Source organism: Tarenaya hassleriana, unplaced genomic scaffold (genome assembly GCF_000463585.1).
Source record: "Tarenaya hassleriana unplaced genomic scaffold, ASM46358v1 Cleome50, whole genome shotgun sequence".
Taxonomy (NCBI): Eukaryota; Viridiplantae; Streptophyta; class Magnoliopsida; order Brassicales; family Cleomaceae; genus Tarenaya; species Tarenaya hassleriana.
Window position 1 is genome coordinate 18,744 of NW_010967708.1, and position 9,211 is coordinate 27,954.

General features: G+C 29.8%; 1 long non-coding RNA gene across 1 annotated transcript; it reads left to right on the forward strand.

The window, feature by feature from the left end:
* Positions 1 to 3,907: 3,907 nt before the first annotated feature.
* On the forward strand, positions 3,908 to 8,188 carry LOC104827480. Its single transcript, XR_773911.1, has 3 exons — positions 3,908 to 4,164; positions 7,167 to 7,380; positions 7,898 to 8,188. It is a non-coding gene; the product is annotated as an uncharacterized LOC104827480 (long non-coding RNA).
* The last annotated feature ends 1,023 nt before the right edge of the window (positions 8,189 to 9,211 follow it).

Here is a 9,211-nt window from a genome sequence, read left to right on the forward strand (position 1 = left end):
AAGTGATAGAACACCTGAGACATAGAATGTATTAGTAAGCTCAATATAAAAATGATATTGGTTGTTAAATATCAGCCTGTAAAATATTTATGATTGTGTTTGTGTTAAATAATTATCGTTGATAATCTTTGGGTTTATACCAATAATAACAATAATATTTTTTTGAATATTTAATCTGTGCATTTCTGACCGGAGTTGGGCGGCGATGTCATCCTATATGCAAATCTTGACAATGTTGTTGTTGTGCTGCATATTAAAATTATATATTAGTATTTATCAAACTAATTAGAGTTATTTTGTAAGACAACATATCTTGCAATGCAAATAAATGTTGAAAACCTACTCTTTCAATAATAATCGGAGGATAATTTTCTGAGTTGACGATGTCATCCGTAAGTTTGGTCATTGAACTGCAACCAAAACTCCAATAATATTTGCAACATGAGAGAATATCTTGATTATAGAACCCATTGAAATTTTTCCCTAGTTGTGTTCTTTGTATGATAACACAGTACCTGACAAATTATGCTTTTTGTCTGCCAATGCTACCAAATTATCGTATAAACGTATCCGAGATTTCTTTTTGACAATATCACATGAGGGGTGAGCAACCCTTTTAACAATAGTATATTCCGTTAAATAAATACGGAATTTTTGTTCCGTTAACTTGTATCTGTTGTTATTGTGTAGAAGTTTGAAATGGCTGTTGAATATATCTTACTCGTTTATGATATGTTTAAATTGGTCTGCATGATATTGGAATATTTTTCCTTCAACAACATGCTCCTGTAATGTTGTTACTGGAGAAGATCAGATTACTAATAATTATAATGTAATAAAAAAAGTTAAGGAAGATGTACATTTTTATCAATTAATAAGAAGTCGATGCCACGGTATTCATTTCCATTAAAAGGATTCCTTTCAATCCCATGTCCTTAAAAATCTGACCATGATACATCCATAACTGTGATGTTTTCTCGTGTGTTCTAAACTTGCATGGGTTGATATCACTGGTTGGGGTTGATTTGTCAATTCCTATATTGGGATTAATCTGATCAATAATGACATTATGTATAATGTAGTATATATAATCATTACTTTAATGAGAATAAAACATCGGTTTGAATGGAGTACAAAAATACTTACACAAATTGTGATGGCATGATCCTGTTTTAAATATAAAGATTATTATTATTAGGATAATGACAATATGTTAAACTTTAAATGACGTAGGAACATTACCAAAAGTTATATGTATCAATGTCAATGTTGTATGAACTAAGATACTCAGTTGCTTGTCCCGGTATTTTGGCGAGAATGAATGCATTTACTTCATTCACAGTTTCGTTTTTTGGTGTTAAGATTGTCCTCTCTGTAAGATAGCATGTACTATATGTGTGAAATATATATGTACCTTACCATTTGTAGGTCAACAACAATTCTTTGCTTGGATAACAAATGTTCGTTGTGAGTATCTCTTGTGCTTTGGACTTGACCAATAACATCTTCTTTAAGAGGACAAAAGTAAACCAAAAAAATTAGTATCTTAGAAGACATAATTTTAGAAATTAAGAAAAGTGAAAAATAATCAACTAAGTTGATATGTCTATTCACCTGGTAATTCTTCATTTTTGTTAGCCAACGCAATAAGTTCATCGTAATCTCGAAACCTAAAAAACTCTTTAGGTATCTCAATAGCGGTTACTCCAACTTCTGATATATTAATTAGTTCGTTCCGTGAAACGAATAGATAGTTTGAAATCAGTTAGCTTAAATTGATCGTTAGTCCTAACAACGTCAAAATCAGTTAGAAGATAAATAGCTCATTCATGTAACACATCTTTGTAACCACTCAAAAGATGTCGACCAATAGATCCTTGTGTAACAGTGGACTATAAGGAAAAAAAGAAGGAGATAAGTAATTTTTTTTTTGGAATAAGCATCGACATTTGAGATCATAAGAAACCAATAAATTTTGGAAACGATACAATGATGTTCGGTATACCTTTTCGTCGATGAGTAGAAAATCAACACTCATGAGTTCACCACCTTTTTTGACATTTCGAGCTTCCCAAAACCGTAATAATCGGCCAACTATTCGATGCATTGGTCGACCGATCTGTAAGTCAGCAAACGTGACGCATGAGGGAAGAGCGAGACATTTGTCATTTAATTATATTTATTTTGGGTTTAGCTTTTAAAGTTCTTAAAATTTATAGTCATTCTTATTCTTATTCTTATAATAAATAAATATAACCAGAATTAACGCACCAATATATGTCATATTTTATCATTATATCCAATTTAAATTTACAAATATATATGATTTTATATAATAAATAGAGTGAGTATATATATTCAAAACGATTACCAAATTATATATTTACAAATGTACATAACCTTATTATACAAAAATGTAATTAAATACAATAGGATAAGGTTGTTTCACTGTTTTTATTATTTTATATTGAAATTAAATTTACAAATGTAAATAACTCTAATACGAAAAATATATTTTTTTTTAATTTTAACATCATTTTGATATAATAAAGATTAACATTTTCCCTTTTAAAAGAGCGTCAAATCCAAATGGAGCGATAAGCGAATTAAAAACAAAGAAAGAGGTGGTGTGTTTCAGACTTTCTTTCAAATATGAGTACTTGCGTACTTAAACAGAGAAAAATTTATAATAGAGCATACTTTCTTTCAAATTGCAATGGGAAACATTAATGGGATTAAAAGGACTGCATCTCCAATAAAGATATAATTAAATTAGGACAAATCATTTGTAACTTGCGCTCCAAATAATTGAATAAGGAGACATGAATCGCCTGCTAATTGGTGTTAACCACTTCGCCACTTTGTATTTATAAAACTAATTAGGCATTATTTCTAGAAACATTATTACCATTAATTGTATGGTAACCTCCACTTATTCTCGGTTTTAATACACATATTAGTGGTGTCGGAAGCTTCTAAAACATGTGTTTGTTTCGTAAACCGTAATGACAAATTGAAATCAGTTAACCTAAATTATTGATTAGCCCTGGCCACCTCAAAATCGATAATTATATAAATGTGGCCTTCATCGAGATCATCTTTGTAGCAATCAATATTGGTCCATATATTGTTCTGAAAGAAACGTTTTCTTTAACATTTTGAATTGAAAATAATGATCATGAAAGATACTTATGATGGCATTTGCTTGATTTAGAGCCCGACGCTGGTACTGTGCATCGTTATATGGTTAATTATGGGAGCAAGTCCGATGACGACGATGATAAACAATGCTTTGCGCGAGAACTCGTCCCCTATTTTCCTTACTTTCTCGGCAACCAAACACTTCACATCCCTTCTCTGCCTCCACTGCCAGCGCTCCATCCTTCCCGTCGCCGCCATGTCTTCTTCTTCGCAATTATATATTTTTTTACTTATTTCATCATTTTAAAAAAATTTCGTTTAATTTTACAATAATTTTTTCATACTTATTTAGTGATTTATCTAGATCATTAAAGAAAATAAAATTGTTAATTAATCTCATTCTATATATGCACAATATATATTCCATTATGTTATAAATCAAAAATAAAAATTAATAAATAATAAAATAAATAAATAATGAAATAGAAAAATAAATTAAAACTTAACAAAAACATATATATATATATATATATAAACATACATAATTTATCTTAATGTAATGTTTCTTTCTTTATTGTACATGTACAATCATATATATACATAATATATGGTACATTTATTAGGTAAACGAAAAATGCAGATTTTTTATATTTCAAATCCTTATGGACAGATAATGCGAGAAGGGAATATCTATCCACGCGGCGTCTCCCAATCCGCTTGCATATTGTGATGGGTCCATCCCCGATTTCCAAGTCCGATGTGGCACCATCAAGTCTTTCTCTCTCCGAAGCAACAACAATGGTGTTCGCTTCTTCTTCTCTTAGAATATCGTCCTTCTTCTTTGAATTCGAAACTCAAATCTATTCCTCAAACCAAAGATTGAGAATTCTCAGTGACTGATCCATACAAGTGTGATTCACGTAGTAGGAGAAGATTGAGAATTATCGTCGTCAATTCAATCTTGGTGCCGAACGTGGAGCTCGTACAGGACCCGATAATTTCGTTTTTTCCATCCTCTCTAAGGTATGTATGTTGCCAAACGATCTTGTTACCAAATATATTTGAATTTTTTTTCTCTAATAGAAGATCATATAGTAAACACCAATTTTGATTTAATGTACCACAATATTTTATTGAATATTATTAAATTTTGTTGATTTCCTTTTCAAAGTTATATATGATTTCTGTCTTTATGGATTTATTCATTTGGAAAACTATATTGAATCTTGACTTAATCTAGTGGAGTATTTTAAGAAATTAAATGTTAATAATTTTTCTACGGAACATTTTAATGAAATGGAATTTATGAATTTTTTATAATACAAATATAAACCGTTTAATTTTATTTTTGATTCTATCACAAAGTTATACATAATATAATATACAAAGTAAAATTTTCATGTTTTTTTGCTATATTGATATCAACAAACTTTACAATAAAAATAATAAATAAAAAAAGAATAACCAAATCCTCACCTAATAATAATAACAATAAGAAGTGAAACAAACATAAAAACGTGTGTTGGTCATATACACAAACATAAAACAAAAAAGGAATTGTAACGAATATTATACTGGAAAGAAGTACACAAAAATTCTCTTATTTTTCTCACAACAACAATATATGAGTATACATTTTATTACATTGACAGCTTCAACTCCAATATGGTTGCCCTCCGGAAAATTGAGAAGAATATTATGAGAAGATGCAACCTAATCCAAGTGGTGTAATTGCATCATTCGGAATACAGTATTCACATTGAGCAAAATAGCAGAATATGTATTTTTGAAAGTGGTGGACTGCAAAAAGAAAGAACAGAAAATGAGTAAAATAAAAAGTAGAAGTACCAACCACATTTTGTTTTATGACTAAACAATTAACTTTTATAGTCATCTCTAGTGACTTTAAATTTACCTCCACTCTTTTTTCGTTACGTTACTTGGAGATACATTTACTTCCACCCCTTTTAATAAGCCAATAGTAAGTGGTAACGAATAGCCACCGTTTGTTTACAAAATTATCGAAAATCGTGACCATCATTTTTGGTTTTTAATTTTTATATTTGTACTCCAATAATAATTGTGGTCATAAATAGACTAAAGAATACTTCCACGGAATTTGTTTTTATATTTTAGTTTTTTACTCGCACAATACATTTACTCCAAGATTATTTACTACATTAGTATTTGCGGTCGTAAATAGAGTTATGAATATTTCAACCGTTTTTGTTTTTATTAGTGGGCTCTTGATTATTTTCTTATTGTAAATGATCATTAATATTATTTTCTTATTTGTGGGCGTAAATGAATTTTTGTTGTAATCTTTTTTATAAATTTTCTTATTGTAAATTGTGTAAATAGATAAAGAATATAGAAAATTTATCACAATTTATGTGATAAGGAGGAAATATATGTTTTATTGGTTTCTATTATAATGTAAAATCATATATATTAGTTTCTATTATAAAACTTTTGTTATGGTAATGTTTGAGTGCTTTTATTATTTATTTTAGTGTAAATTGCAATCACAAATTATATATAGGCAAAGGAATAATTATCGTATATTAGTTTCTATTTTAATACTTTATTATTATAATGTTTGTGTGTTTTTATTATTTAATTTAGTATAAATTTTAATCACAAATTATATATTGCAATGGATATTTTAATTGTACAATAGAAATTACAACAATGGTGAGGTGAAAGATGATGTTTATTTAGCAAGTAAATGGATATATCAAATGACCAATAAAATTTGAGAAACTTGATGATGTGGATGTTTAGGTGGCTTCACCACAATACTTTAAACATCTTTATTTATATATATAGATTCCAATTTTATAGAATTAATTATTCCTTTAATTATATCAATTTTCACGATTTTCTTTCTATCTTTTATATCATTTCAAATTCAATGTATAAAATTTATAGTTTTAAAGATGAATCAAATGACCAATAAAATTTGAAAAACTTGATGATGTGGATGCTTAGGTGGCTTCACCACAATACTTTAAACATCTTTATTTATATATATAGATTTCAATTTTATAGAATTAATTATTCCTTTAATTATATCAATTTTCACGATTTTTCTTCTATCTTTTATATCATTTCAAATTCAATGTATAAAATTTATAGTTTTAAAGATGAATATATAATCTCTCTATAAATAACCACATATCAAACTTATTTATCTTTCACACACAAAACTCTATCATGGTTTTTCCATCCTCTTTTTAAAAAAAAATGGCAAGAATGATTCCATTCAATAAATTAGGATGCAGTGGTTTAGAAGATGTCTTTATAACTTAGACAAATATCTATGCTACATTGATATAAGTTTTTCCTTTTAACTTCTCTTGCATTAACATCTGTTTTATTTTGTTATAATTTGAGTTTACAGTCTGTATGTGTATATTGATGTTCGTAGATTAAATTTTTTTTTTATTATTGTCTTTGTCTAGAGTACATTCTTGACATTAGTTATTCCACCAACAATATTTCATGAGGTTCTATGGCGATCTGACTAACTGTCTTATGTATTATAAAGGTATAAGATAAAGACTTTTTGAAAATATAATTTTTTATTTTACGATTAAAAAATTTGAATTATTTGTTAGACATTCTCTTACAATCTTGAAGAAATCTTGTAATTTAATTTTTCTTTTGTACCATATTTTTTAACATGCAAGTTTTCATGATACGAAGTAATTGTATCAACAACACATAAATTAGAGAAAATGATATTTTCTACACGAATTTATCAAAATGTGATTTTTCCTACACATATTTTTAATTTGAAAATCATCTATACGTGAATTTAAATTTGCCAAATCTCTACATGAATTTGTAAAATCAGTAGAAATTTTTGCCACACCTTTAAATTCAATCGATTTCCGTTAATGAATCTGTTGATGTTTCACGCCACGTGATATATTTTTCACGTGTGTTGCCGTATAATTTGCCATGTCACATTTGAAAATCAGAACATAAAATAAAGTGAATAAATTAATTTGTGGATTTAGGATTTTTCATTCGCCCTGTCCTCCCTCTTTCGAACAACCTCCGACGCAGAGCCGTGTCGTCGGCTTCAACATCGATGGTGATGGTGGCGATCTCTCCTCTCTCATCCTGTTCGAATCTCATCCTCTCTGCTCTTGTTCGTCTCCCACATCGTTCGAAGCTCCTCCTCTCTCCTCCTATTTGAAGTCCGCCGAAGTTCTATCCAATAACCGCGAGGTGAGATAAATTTTGTACTCTTTGTCAGTCTGTCGAAGGTTCTAGTCGATTAAGACTCTATCTCTACCTTGTGTTGTGTTTGTGGTGGGTACCTGTGTTATGTGGGTTATTTTCACTGAATATGGAATGATGTTGTTTAAAGTTGTTTGTTGTGCTCAAAAAATTGTGTGGTTGATGTTTGGAATAGGTGAGGTTGTTTGTCGAGGTTGTGTTGTTAGCTTGTGGTTGATCTTATACTTTCGTACTAGATGAGTTATATATCGGATGGAGGTTCAAAATCGAGTCGGTGGTCAAATTAGAAGAAAGCCAAAGAAATTTTGAAGCAAGGTTTTCCACAAGAATGTGAATATGGAGCTCCTATAGTGAGGTTGACATCTAAACTGCAAGATAATCCTAGTCGAGTTTTTGTCTGATGTGCAAAACAAGAGGTTTCGTTGTATGTACAACTTTTATATTGTGATTTGGGTCATTTTTTATGTAGTCGTGTATGTTGATGTACTCGTATATATTGTTTCAGAAAAACCAAGCACATGTATTCAAATGGGCGGATAAAGCTATGTGCGAAGAAAATCGAGAAATTAAATATCCAAAATCAATCAATCCTTGGTGTGGTGGATAAATTGAAGGCCGAAGTGGAGCAAGTGAAAGAAATACGAGAAAAAATGGTGGTTGTGATGGTCTTGTTAGTTATGTTATGTTTGTATTATTATTTCATATCTGGTTAGTGAATTTGGATGTAGTGTTTGTAGTCTTAATTTTCCTGTGAAAACTATAGGATTGATATCTTATACAAGATAAAATGGGAAGATGTTGATGTTTTAGCACTCTGTAAGGAGTGATGAAATGTTTGTGATTAAGAAAGAAGAATTTGTTGAGTTTGTGATTAAGAAAGCAGAAACTTATGAAGAAAATACATGTTCCTGAATCCAGAAAGAAACCAACACTAATCGAGCCAACATTACATGTTCCTGAATTCGAAATACAGAATTTGTCCCAAAAAAACATCTGAAATACAGAATTTATCTAAAAAATAAAGGTGCACTACAATTGAGCTAACAAAATATCTTCATAAATCCAAAACACATAACTTGTCCCAAAAAGAAAGTAGCACTAAAATTCAGAAAATTATATGTTCTGGCATTACATGTCCCAAAAACAAAAAAACAACCATAACAAGCATAAGACATACGATCAGGTCCCAGGAGATTGATTTTCTGATGTTCTGCAAGGATATGAAAAGGATTTCATGTTAGTATAAAAGTAACCGAGAAACTTAATAAGACTAATAAACCGACCAAATTTATCTGACATTGTATTGTTTGATCAATTCACTTGTCTAGGTATAGTAAATGGATGTTGTCGAGATTTAGAAGTCCCGATATTGGATGAAGACATCCTAAGGAGAACACGACGTCTAGTGTTCAAAGGAATCCTGGATTGTGCTGTCTGACTGGATTGAGTCAGAATAGAAATCCCTAATATAGGAAAAATATGTTACTTATATGCAACAGATCATGTAATTGACATATTAAAAACTTGCATCAAATTATTCGTAAACAAACCTGCAATAGAGTTAACTGTTTGTCTCTGCTTTCGTGGTGCATTGGTCTTTGATTGTGCATTGGTACTCGAAGGTTCATTGATACTCGATGCTTCTTGCTGAAAATTCATTTTAAATCACACACGAATTTAAGCAAAATAAGCAAGAAATGTAAAACTTACTCCTGATGTCTTTGGTTGATCGGTACATTCACATTTGCATGTTCTTGCATTGTGACCCGGTTGTTTGAAAATGCTACAATGGAATAATCTGTTGTGTCGGGTAATATAT